General features: G+C 44.1%; 1 non-coding gene across 1 annotated transcript; it reads right to left on the reverse strand.

The window, feature by feature from the left end:
- Nucleotides 1-1,962: 1,962 nt before the first annotated feature.
- Nucleotides 1,963-2,069, reverse strand: LOC141654268 (small nucleolar RNA R71). Its single transcript, XR_012547830.1, has one exon. It is a non-coding gene; the product is annotated as a small nucleolar RNA R71 (small nucleolar RNA).
- Nucleotides 2,070-12,269: the final 10,200 nt, after the last annotated feature.

Here is a 12,269-nt window from a genome sequence, read left to right on the forward strand (position 1 = left end):
CCCCTTCTTTCTTCATTCGAGATGCGCATCTTTTTGAAAGACTAGCTAAAAGGAGACCTGCATCGTTTCTTGAGAGGAGCGATTCCTCAAGGACTTAATCGTCATTTAAGCCCTTAGTAACCCTAATTTGTGCACCTAATCCCCACTATAAATACCCCATTAGTCTAATTAGATTATCATGTTCTTCCTATCAATCGTTAGTATAGTTTATATTATTCTAATCTCTCTTTAATCTTGTAATCAACTTCTAATCAAGCATTAATACAAATCTCAGTTCCTTAATTTCTCTATTGTTCATCTTTTATTTTGGGTAATTGAAGATTATTTGGGTTTATTGGGAGATTGACAACCTTCCATCAATCATCAAGTACATCTATTATTCTTTGCATTAATATTTTGGAATCATCATTTGGTATAATTCTCTTAATCCCTTTTTAATTATTGTTAATCATCTTCATTTATTCATCATGTTTTGTTTTGTTAATATGATTGACAACCTTGTTAACATGTTAAACTTGATAATGAGTGAGTAGTTTCCTTAACTAGGGTTAATGGGGAATTAGAGGAAACCAACATGGGGGATGATTCATGCTTAATTTAATATGTTCACATAATTTATTTGCTTGCTTGTTGTGATCTCAACTTATGCACATGTTATGTTTGATGAAATGCGAGCCTATGAATCCTTGCATTTTTTACCCATCACTTACCTTTTCAATGAGACTTGTAAGACATAAACTAACTCGAGTCTCATTAGACCATGCATATAGTTGAGTAGGGAGGATTAAGTCGACTTGTAGGTGTTGTACAATCTAATCGATTCGGCTCCGGGACCCAAACCTTCCTAGGATTGTAAGATATAAACCAACTCGATCCTATCACAACAATAATTGGTTGCTTATAATTTGAGAATATGTTTGTATGATCAATTCCCATGAATCCCCTATGAACCCATGACACCCTAGTGCTTTTAATCAATTGTTTACATCTCATTTTAGTCATCTTGCTTGTTTACTTTTATTGTAATTTAGTTTAGTGATCTTCTTATCTCAACCCAAATTGTGACACCCCTAGACACCACTACTTGCAATCAAAAATCCTACATCAATACCCGTCTCTTGGGATCCGACCTTTACTTGCCTCTTTACTAGTAGTAGAGTTGTTTGTGAAGTTATAAATATTGTTTTGGTCTAGGTGCTCCTAACGACAAGTAACCAAAATCTAAGCTCAAAGCGGACCGACCAAAAATGGCGCCGTTGCCGGGGACGGTGTTAACTTGATTTGATTTTCTTTGATTGTTATTAGTTGTGTCTTTCTTTGCCTTGGGGAAGTAAGACTCCTCAAGGTTTATTCTAATTGTTTTCGAGTTGTTTGATATTTTGCATGTCTAGAAGATCACAAGGTAACTTGTTACCCATTGATCACGAAATTGAAAGGACTTTGACGACCAATAGAAGAATTGCTAGAAATACTTTGAGAGGTATTGGTGAGCTTGTAGATATTCAACCAAATACTATTGAGTTCATCAACCCTTTTGCAAGATAAGGTGAGGAGAACCCAACACAAAATCAACCACACAATCACCCCACAATGCCTAAGTTTTCGTCACATTCCGTACCAACCGAGGAGAACCTACCCAATGGTACTCCCACACCACAACACTTAACCGGAAATTTCATTGCAAAATCCGCATTTATCCAATTAGTCGAAAGAAGCCAATTTGGGGGGATGCCTAGTGAAGACCCTCATTCCCACATGGAGACTTTTTGTGACTATTGTGATGCGATTTCACAAACCGGAGTGACTCAAGACCAAATTCGATGGGTCTTATTTCCTTTTTCTCTAATTGGTACCACGAAACAATGGTTGAAGAGCCTCGATAAGGCTACTCTTGGAATTGACTCTTGGAAGAACTTGGCTCTAGCTTTCTACAAAAAATTCTACCCTCCGGAAAAGACTAACATGCTAAGAGCTCAAATTACGGGTTTTAAGCAAAGGGACGAAGAATCTTTGTATGAAGCTTGGGAGCGATTCAAAGGAATTTGTCACTCATGTCCTCATCATGGACTTAGCGAGTGGTTCTTGGTACAACAATTTTGGAATGGTCTTTATGAAGACTCAAGAAACATTCTCAACATGGGATCAAATGGTATGTTCACCGAAGTTGACGATAATCAAACTTGGAATAAGATTGAGGAAATGGCGGTCCATAATTCACAACATAGTAGACCTCGCAAGGCTACTAGAGGAGGGAAGCATGAAGTGGACTCTATTACTCAATTGGGTGCTCAACTTAGTGCTCATATTGATACCATCAACTTGAAGTTTGAGAAGGCTATGGCTAAGCTTGAAGAAGCCTCAAAATCACCAAAGCATCATGTTAATGCCATGGTGGCATCTTCATCAATCCCAAGTGGGATATGTGAGAATTGTGGAACTTTAGGACATGACCAAAGTGAATGTAGGGGAACAAATGAGCAAGTGAATGCTTTTAAAGCATACAAAAGTGGTACCCCTTATTCCAACTATTACAATGAAAACACCAAATTCCACCCAAATCTCTCATACAAAAGCCAAAATGTTCAAAACCCTCAACCAACATACACCCCACCTCCCATGAGAAACCAAAATCAAAGACCCTTTTACAACCAAAACCAAGGTTATCAAAATCAAACTTCATACAATCAACAAAATGACCAAGGTTTTGATGTTCAAAAAGCGGTCCTCTAAATGCAAAAGAATCAACAAGAATTTTTCACTCAAATGCAAAAAGATAGCCAAGCAAAAGACATCACCATCAACAACATCCTAGCCCACACAAAAATGTTGTAAACTCAAATGACCCAACTAGCATCTCCAAGCTCTCAAAGACAAAAGGGGCAATTACCACCTCAAAGTAATCCCCTAAGACATGAAACGGTTAGTGCCATTCACTTGAGGAGTGGTACGAGATATGAAGGGCCAAAGAAGCAATTTGAGGATGAAGTTGTGGAAGCTAGTGACAAGGAGAGAGTTGTGCAAAACTCTAAGGAAGAAGAACCCACCAATCAAGAAGTTTCAAAGAAAAATGAAGAAAAGGCCAAAGAGAAGGAGCCCATTGTGATTAGACTTCCTTTTCCGAGTCGTCAAACTAAGCCTAAAGTTTGATGACCAACTTGTAAAATTCATGGAAATTGTAAAGAATTTAGAAGTCTCGATTCCTTTCACGGAATTGATCAATCACGTTCCGGCCTATGCAAAGTACATGAAGGACATCCTTACGAAGAAGAAATCAATCCGGAAGCTTGAGACTATCGCCTTCACTAAGGTGAGTAGTGCCATCCTTCAAGGGAGTTCACCTCCAAAGCTCAAGGATCCGGGAAGTTTGTCCATTCCATGCACTATTGGTGACACTACCATCAACAAAGCTTTATGTGACCTTGGGGCAAGTGTTAGTGTCATGCCATATTCGGTTAGCAAGAGGCTAGGAATGGGAGAACTCAAATGTACCAACATCACGCTTCAAATGGCGGATAGATCGACAAAGACACCTTTAGGGGTATGGGAAGATGTTCCCGTGAGAATTGGAAAATTCTTCATCCCGGTGGATTTCGTTATTGTTGACATGGAAGAAGACTCCAACATTCCTATTATCTTAGGAAGACCTTTCTTGCACACCGCGGGAGCGGTGATCGATATGAAGCATGGAGAGCTCACCCTTGAAGTGGGAGATGAAACCATCACTTTCAATCTTGACAAGACCATGAGAGCTCCCCGATTGCATGAGCCATGTTTTATGATTGATCACTATAGCCGGAAGGATGATAGGAAGAAGTTCGAATTTCAATGGAAAAAGAAAGTGGGTGATGCTTCATCACAAGAACAAGGAAATAGCAACAATTAGAGCTTGAAAAGCTCACCCATGACAAGTGAAGAAGATAGCCTCATTTGCCAAAACAAGAAACAAGGAGAGTTGTCTCTATCAACTCAAGAAATTTTTAATGATCAAGTAGACGAATTTTGCGGTCTTTGGGATGATGAGTTTGAAGGGATATTCAATCCCTATATTTGTAATGCTATGAACCAAGACCATCATGAAGAACAACAAGTGCAAAAATCTATTGAGGACCTTTATCATGATAATGAGCAAGCTTTCGACTACTTCTTCAAGATGTTGAGTAACATCAACAACACCTTGAACATGCCCCCTTGACATCTCACATTGGATGAGAGTTTGGTGGAGTCCTCCCTAAACCACCATTTGTAAATATTCTAACTCCCTAACTTGCATTTCAATTATTACATTGCATTTTTGTCATTTTTGGATTTATATTTTTGTGTCTTGATCAAGATATTCATCATTTCGAGAGAACTGAGGGAGGGACTTATGATTTTATTGATGTGTAGTGCTTTACCTTAGTGTGGGGATAGCAATTTCCTAAGCTATTCATGCCTTTGTAGTGCCCCTACAATGAAGAACACGAGAATTGAAGAATGAAAATGACACGGGTTACGAAGTACCCACGGATGGACCAGAATCCGTGTGGTCAAGGAAGAATCCGAGCGGCCAAATGGACAATCCTCTCGTCCTGAAGAAACCCGAGTGTCCAAAGTCACCAGACGCTCGTCTGGTAGAGCTGCAGAAATCAAAAATCTGGTCTGACAAAGAATCCGAGCGTCTCAGCTGAGAATCCGCTCGTCTCATTCTGGACGGTCGTCCTTCACAAAAGACGCTCGTCTTTTTGCTGCAAAAATTTGGGATTTTCTCTGTAAAGGAATACGAGCGTCCACCCAGAAAGACGCTCGTCCCTCCACAAAGAATCCGCTCGTCTTTCCAGAAAGACGCTCGTCCTGTGGCATCTTTTCCTGAGCCAAACATTGAAGAATCCGAGCGTCCCGACACCTGGTCCGCTCGTCCTCCACTGCATTTTCAAATATAACGGGTATTTTAAACCCTCTTAGTCCACCATCCGGGCATTAGAGTATGGCATAAGGTCATTGGGAATACTTTGATAGCTAGAAATGGCACAAATCATCTTACCAAACTCGATTGTATTCTTCTTGAGTCGGCCTTGAACATTGGGAGGGAATTTACCAAGCCATACAATGCTCTAAGACTTTTGGTTGAACGATGGCTTAATGTCGATTGTGGCAAAGAAGGCACCGCCTTTATTGTCAATGGAGGACTAGTTACCCATTTGGCTAAGCATTTTAACCGGGATTTCAACAAAAACAACACTTATGTGCCGGTTAATGGAGGCCATCTTGTCGATATGGACACCATGATTCACAAGTTTAAGTGGGTCAAGCACGACACTCTTGACAACAAATATGGGTGGTTAACAAATGAAGCTAGATCCTTCACCTTACCTTCCAAAATTTGCCGATTTAATGTTCACCGACCGAACTACCTTCTCCCACTCTCCGAAGAGACCGAGTATATCATTCAACAACAAAGGGGCGAAATTGCCGAGCCCTCCTCCTCCATTATCACCCCACCTTACCCATTTGAATACCACGAGTTCAAACCCAAAGATGTCGAAGTGGGAAATGATTACTTGACTCTACTCATGAGGGAAATGCATAAGCAAGCTTACAATGATAGAGTGGATGCTTACAAGGCCCAATATCCGCCCCTCCTACATCTAGCTAGGCAAGGACTTCTTGATCCGTCTTGTCCTTTGCCTAGTTGGGCGGATAGGGAAGTATTCTTACCTAGCATTCCTAGTGGTGGTAGACCGGGTGGGGAGGAGATGGTTGTTGAAGAGGGTGGTGACCTGTGGACATGGCCCACCTGCATAGCCCAGCCGATCTGTGGACATACAGCGGTCTTTTGAAAGCCACGCTCAGCGCCGTAAAAATGCCTTCGACCGGATCATTTTAGATCGGTTGGTTTCATCTCGGTAAGGGTCTGGAAACGATTAGAGATGTTCGGAGTCGCCACCAAGCATTTGTGGGATGCCTGGAACCCGTTCGAATTCCACTTTATACCTCGGTCAAATCGAAGCACAAAGCAGCGTTTGACATAGGTACTAAAGATAAGGAAATCGTCCCTCTTTAGCATCCTATCTCTAGAATGACTCTCGTACGCCCTGGATAAGGTCGTCCACTATCCAAAGTTTCTGAGTAAGAGGTGAAGGTACGTATTGGGAAGCCCTTTAATCAGACACCCAATCCCGCCCGCGTTTAGCGGCCTCTACTGATCGATCTTGGTTGGTTGAATGCAGAAGTTGATAAAACGGTTTAAATGCATGAATGCGCATCCAATAATTTAAACCTAACATGTGAGAGCTTTCTAAGTCGGTTTGATTTAATCCAAGTATCAAGTATAAGATGTCGAGTTGGATTAATGATTGATTTTGCATGCAAGACGGAAATTAAACATCCATTTACCGTATTAGGTTTAGGGTGCATAACATGATCCATTTGTCTTAGTAAGGCATTTTGAAAATGTGATTTTGGATAATCGAATAGTCATCTGATCCATCCTGTATCCGGGTTAACCGGAGTCGGGATCGTCCTAGACTAATGCTGGAAGGGAACAGGCCCTGTACCAGACAGTTATATAAGGCGCGAGCCAGCTGGCGATACAAGGGGCCTCCCCCTGGTTTTGAAAGTGAGAAATGGAGAGCCTGTTTAGGCGCGGGTTAGTCCACGGTTTATGTGCCGTGTTCTGGCCTTTTAGAAAACGTTATAGAACGTATTGAAAATGGGTGTTTGAACCCGGTTTGATTTGAAGGGGTCGTTTTAGACCGCATTTGTTGATTTGAAGAACTTGACTCGAATAATCATCATTGTTTTGATAATATTCGGTGTCGGGTTCGATTTGACAAACTTGACATGAATAGTTTTGAAAATGATTATGGACTAATTGTTTTAAGTCCATTTGAATGTTATTAGTCGATACTCATCATCGTACCCGGGTTAAAATCCGGCATGGTATGTAGAACCAAGGATGACTTTGTGTTGGGGACTAATATGTTTGTTTGAAAATGTAAAGAAATGAAATAAAAGGCTTTAAAACACCTTTTAAATGTCGTTAACCAAATATTATCACCGAAACACGGATTTAACAGTCATGGTATGAGGAACCAAGGGTGAAAAATGCTTTATGGTTAAAACATGTGAAATAAAACAACAAGGTTCGAAAATACTTGAAATGGTAAAAACCGATTACAAATATGAAAATGGATTAAAGGGAAATGACGAGAACAAACACGGTTGATCTCTGGTCTGAGTACCCCATTTAGGCGCGCGCCTGTTGGCGACCTTAGGGGCTTCTGCCTCAGACCAAAAATCAGTTTTAGCTCGTTTATTCCATGTTTTGGTTCATGTTATGCATGTTTTAGCATGTTAGAGTCATGAAACAAATGAAAACATAATAAAAGAGGATTTTTACACCCTCATACTTACATGTTTGGTTATGGCGAGTGACCGACGTAAGTGTAACAACTCGTTTGATCGGTAAAAACTCGGTTTAAAACCGTTTTGGTAAGTAAAAGAGTGTTTTAAAAGTTTAGTGATAGTGTAGTGGTCGAAATGGTCGGTCAAGTGGTTTAATGCACGATGACGGTACCAAACAATGTGTAAGGCTCGTGTTTACGATCGGTAGGTCGTAAATACGCGTCGGATTGTGACTTAAGAAGTCGAGTCGAGAATTTTAAGGGAGAAAAGAGGGGGCGGACACTCGCGTAAGTCTCAAATGGGTGGCATTTGAGGGGTATTTATAGGAGAATGAGTGGTTGTGTGAGTTTTGACCGACGTGGCCACCTGGGCTGCTCAAAGAGGCGCGAGCCACGTCGCGGGTCTTCGAGCTGTGTTGTCGCTTTCACAACAAACGCAATCATGATTTGTTCTATCCTAGGTTTTGTAGTCACATGTTTGGTACTTGACCAACATGAATCCGGGAAAACTTAAGGTAGAAGGTTTAAAATGCTTGGTTTTTTTTGTTTGACTCGGTTTGACTCGTTGTTGGAGTCGGGATTTGAATTTTCGAGTCGGTTTTTGGTCCGGTGTCGGTTTTGACTCTAGTTAGTGTCATTGCGACCCCGTCGCCGTGCATTAAACACTCCAGGTATTTTTGAAATGTTTTGTTTTCGAAATCGTTTTAAATTTTCCGACGTAAAGTTGTACACAAACTGTCGATCAAACGCTGCGATCCCAAAACATGTTGTAGTCCGATAATCATCGGGTGTTTGTTGGAGTCTCGCAGATCGGGTATCTCTGAGCCCCCACTTTGACCGAGGCTTGGATAGGGCGAAAGTCAAAGTAGAGTCCCCAAGTCAATAGAAGATTACAACCTGAAGACCCAAGCGACGTCGAGGCGGCTCGAAAGGATTCGGGCCAAGGACCTGCCGTCGGGAAGGGCGACGCCAAGGCGACTCGAGGGTACGAGTCAAGGACCTGTCGTCGAGAACATTTTAGAGTCTGTCGACTGTCCGTGCGGGTCGTTTAAAGTCCGTTAGACTACGTACAAAGGCTCGCCAGCCATAAGAAGGAGTCATACCTGAGGCATCTTCGGATATGTCCTTGCGCGTTTGCGAATAAAGGCTCGCCAGCTGTGGTGCATATGTGAGGAGGGCTCGCCAGCCGCGATGCGTTGTAAGGCTCGCCAGCCGTGAGAAGGAGTCATACCTGAGGCATCTTCAGATATGTCCTTGAACGTTTGCGGATAAAGGCTCGCCAGCCACGTGGTAAGGAAATGTACCCGAGGCATCTTCGGGATGTATCCTTGAAAGGTTGCGGACAAAGGCTCGCCAGCTATGGTGCGTATGTGAGGAGGGCTCTCCAGCCGCGATGCGTTGTAAGGCTCGCCAGCCGTGAGAAGGAGTCATACCTGAGGCATCTTCAGATATGTCCTTGAACGTTTGCGGATAAAGGCTCGCCAGTCACGTGGTAAGGAAATTTACCCGAGGCATCTTCGGGATGTATCCTTGAATGGTTGCGGACAAAGGCTCGCCAGCTGTGGTGCGTATGTGAGGAGGGCTCGCCAGCCGCGATGCGTTGTAAGGCTCGCCAGCCGTGAGAAGGAGTCATACCTGAGGCATCTTCAGATATGTCCTTGAACGTTTGCGGATAAAGGCTCGCCAGCCACGTGGTAAGGAAATGTACCCGAGGCATCTTCGGGATGTATCCTTGAATGGTTGCGAACAAAGGCTCGCTAGCTGTGGTGCGTATGTGAGGAGGGCTCGCCAGCCGCGATGCGTTGTAAGGCTCGCCAGCCGATGTATGGTCGGTTAATGGACCATGAGTATAGCCACGTCAAATGGGCTTGTTAAGTAGCGAACTCCTGATGCCGCCGTGGAAATAGTGAATTGGGACTTTCACTATCACTGTTGTTGTGTTTTTTTTTTAAATGAGTGGGTTCCGCGAGGAAGCCCCCTGCTTGTATTTGAAGGAATTGTGAATTAGGAATCTTCACCGTTCGTCGTTCTTCTTTGAATTCGGAGTGGCGGTTTCGATCGTCGTTGGTTTGAATAGCGAATTTTGCTATTGCGTTTGAAGTGACGGTTTATGTGCCGCCGTTGACGTTTGATGGAAATAGTGAATTTTGAATCTTCACTATTAATTGAAGTGACGGTTTATGTGCCGTCGTTGACATGTGTGGTGAAAATAGTGGAATTCAATTTCCAGCTATTATTTTGAAAATGACGATTTTAATTGCCGTCGCTTAAAATTCGGAGAAATAGCGGTTTTTGAATTTTTCGCTATTTATTCTTGAAATTGAAGGAAAATAGTGAATTTGATTTCACCATTATTTTTGAAGTTGGCGGTTTTGATCGCCGTTTTGGTTGAAAATAGCGAATTTTAAATTTTCACTATTTGTTGTTTTTGAGAGAAATGACGACCTTTAATATCGTCAAATGAAAAGCTTGAAGTTTGTCACGGGAATTAGGCCAAAGCCCAAAATCCGCTGAAAAGCAAAGGGGAGGCCTGGTTTAGGCGCGAGCCATCTGGCGATGGAAGCCGGCTTCCCTATTTTTCTGTAAAAGACGCGAGGTCAGGCCGCATATCATTCATAACTTCGCCTTCTTTCTCTTCGACAAACAAAGCCAAATCCGCCATTGAAGGACCTTCTTGCTTGTTTGAGTTCTTGCCTTTCATCAACAATGTCATCTCAAGGTAAGTATTTCCTTTAGAATCCATTTAAATTTGTTGATCTTTAGCTTGATTGGATTAGGGCGAATTTTACCCTAGAAATCAAATTGGGCGTTTTTGATTGAGCCCATTTCGAGTGAAATTGATGCTTGCATTAGGTTAGAAACCTGTTTAGGAGTATAGGGGTGCTTTTAGTTTGCATTTTGGTCCCCGTTCCCGCTCCCTATGCTCGAAAAACGTGAGTGAGGCGAGAAACCGTCTCACCTTGCAATGCCAAGTTTATTTGCTTGGGTAGTGGGTCCCACTAGGTTGCATTGTAGTTGGGAAAACCCGTATTTGCCATTTAAGGACCTTCGTTGGATGTTGTGGGCAAAATTGGATTTTTGCCTTTTGCGACGGTCTTACGTCTGACCAAATAAGCGCCTGTTTGGGCTTGAATTGAGTCAGTTTGCCTTGAATTGGACCTTATTGGTAATTTAGGTCGTTTTGAGGCGTGATAAAATCACGTTTGCCTTTTTGCGGTCGTTTTTGAATTTTGACCGGTTTGGGCTCAAATTAGCGTATGAATTGCCTTTTTGAGCCGTAGAAAAATACCCCATTGTGTCGGGAATGTACTTTGGGTTGTTGGCGGACCTTGTAGAGGTCTTGAAATGCCGTTTTTTTTTTTGTGGTTTTGACTCGTCTTTTGCTTTAAAAGAGGGGCGAGTCGTTTTTGTGTTTGTTTTTGTGAATTTTGTTTGGTTGGATTTTGGGCGGGATTGCCCTTGTTTTGTATTGCAGGTTTGTTGTTGTTGGGATTTACCCATTTCATGCCGTCGTAATGCCGAAATTTTGGCTGACGTTTTTTTGTTTTTCGTAAGAGAGTGCTCGGGACAGACCGGGTCTGTTGCTGCGACTCTAGAGGAGTTGTTCGGGTCGGGCCCGGTTAGTACTCCAGTTAGCACGCCCGCCGTAGTTGTGGAGGACATCACTGAGGAGGAGAGACCTCTTGAGCAGACTGCTGGGGCCGCGGGGGCCACCGAGGAGCGTGAGGCGCCCGTTGTTGGGGCCACTGTCACTGGGAGAGCTCAGAGCGGTCTGAGGCTGGTACCTCTGAGAGGAGGGTTTCTTCGAGGGGGCGACGTCCTCGGGCGACTAGGCGGTCGTTGCGGGACATCAACAGGGTCGTTGAGTTGGGCCCTACCCACCACGTTGAGTCTCGTGGCTACAAGAGACAGAGAGTAGAGACAGCCGAGGATGATGCTGTCGCTGCGAGTTGGAGAGCCAGGCGAGTTTCGGCTCCGCGAGGTTTTCTTTTACGGGCGGCGCCTGAGTGGGCCGAGGGTTTTGACGGTAGCCAGTTGTTACTTCGACTGGACCGACACCTTTCCTACCGTGCTCACGAGGGCATGGTGAGTTGTGTTCGCCGATTGACTTTGTCACTTTTGAAATGTCGGGCCTAAATAGGCATTCTGACGTTGTCTGTTTTTGATTTCAGGAGATTGGCACCATGAGGACTTTCTCGGGCTTTTCTACCTGCTTGGGTCTCTACGACGTCCTCCGAGCCGGGTCGAGGGCGTTGATAGAGAGGTCGGCTTTTGGGCCGTTGGTGGCCGCTTGGCGGGACATTCACAGGTCCTCGATCAGGGCGAACCTGTGTTTGATCCGCGCTATGTTGGATCGGTATTGGGATACGACGTCGTCGTTCCACATGGAGTTTGGGGAGGTCGGCGTGACTTTAGAGGACTTTCCCATGGTGTCCGGCCTTCCTTGTGGCGATTCGCCCATTGAGTTTACCGAGACGCCGGAGAGAGTGTCCTCTTCTGCGGTCACTGCTTTGATCGGTACTGCTTTGCCAGAGCCTTCCGACGTCACCCCGTACTTGATTGCGAGCTCGTACGTGAAGGACCACTTCACTGAGAGGGTGGCAGGTGTTGCTCCGGCGCCGTTGGCGAGCCCGGAGGCAGAGGTTGAGGCCGACACGAAGGAGGCGCGGCTGTGGTTGTGGTACTTCTTGGGTGCCACGTACTTTGGTGACAAGGGTGAGCGCTTGTCGACCAAGGTGCTTCCTCTCCTCACCGACCTTGACACTTTGGGTCGGTTTGACTAGGTTACGCCGGCTTTGGCGAGTTTCACCCGGTACTTGCACGCGGCGGTGCGTCCGGAGACAGTGGGAGCGGGTAGTGCTCCTGCCTTAGTTGGTCCCGGCCTCA

This window comes from Silene latifolia, chromosome 4 (genome assembly GCF_048544455.1).
Source record: "Silene latifolia isolate original U9 population chromosome 4, ASM4854445v1, whole genome shotgun sequence".
Taxonomy (NCBI): domain Eukaryota; kingdom Viridiplantae; phylum Streptophyta; class Magnoliopsida; order Caryophyllales; family Caryophyllaceae; genus Silene; species Silene latifolia.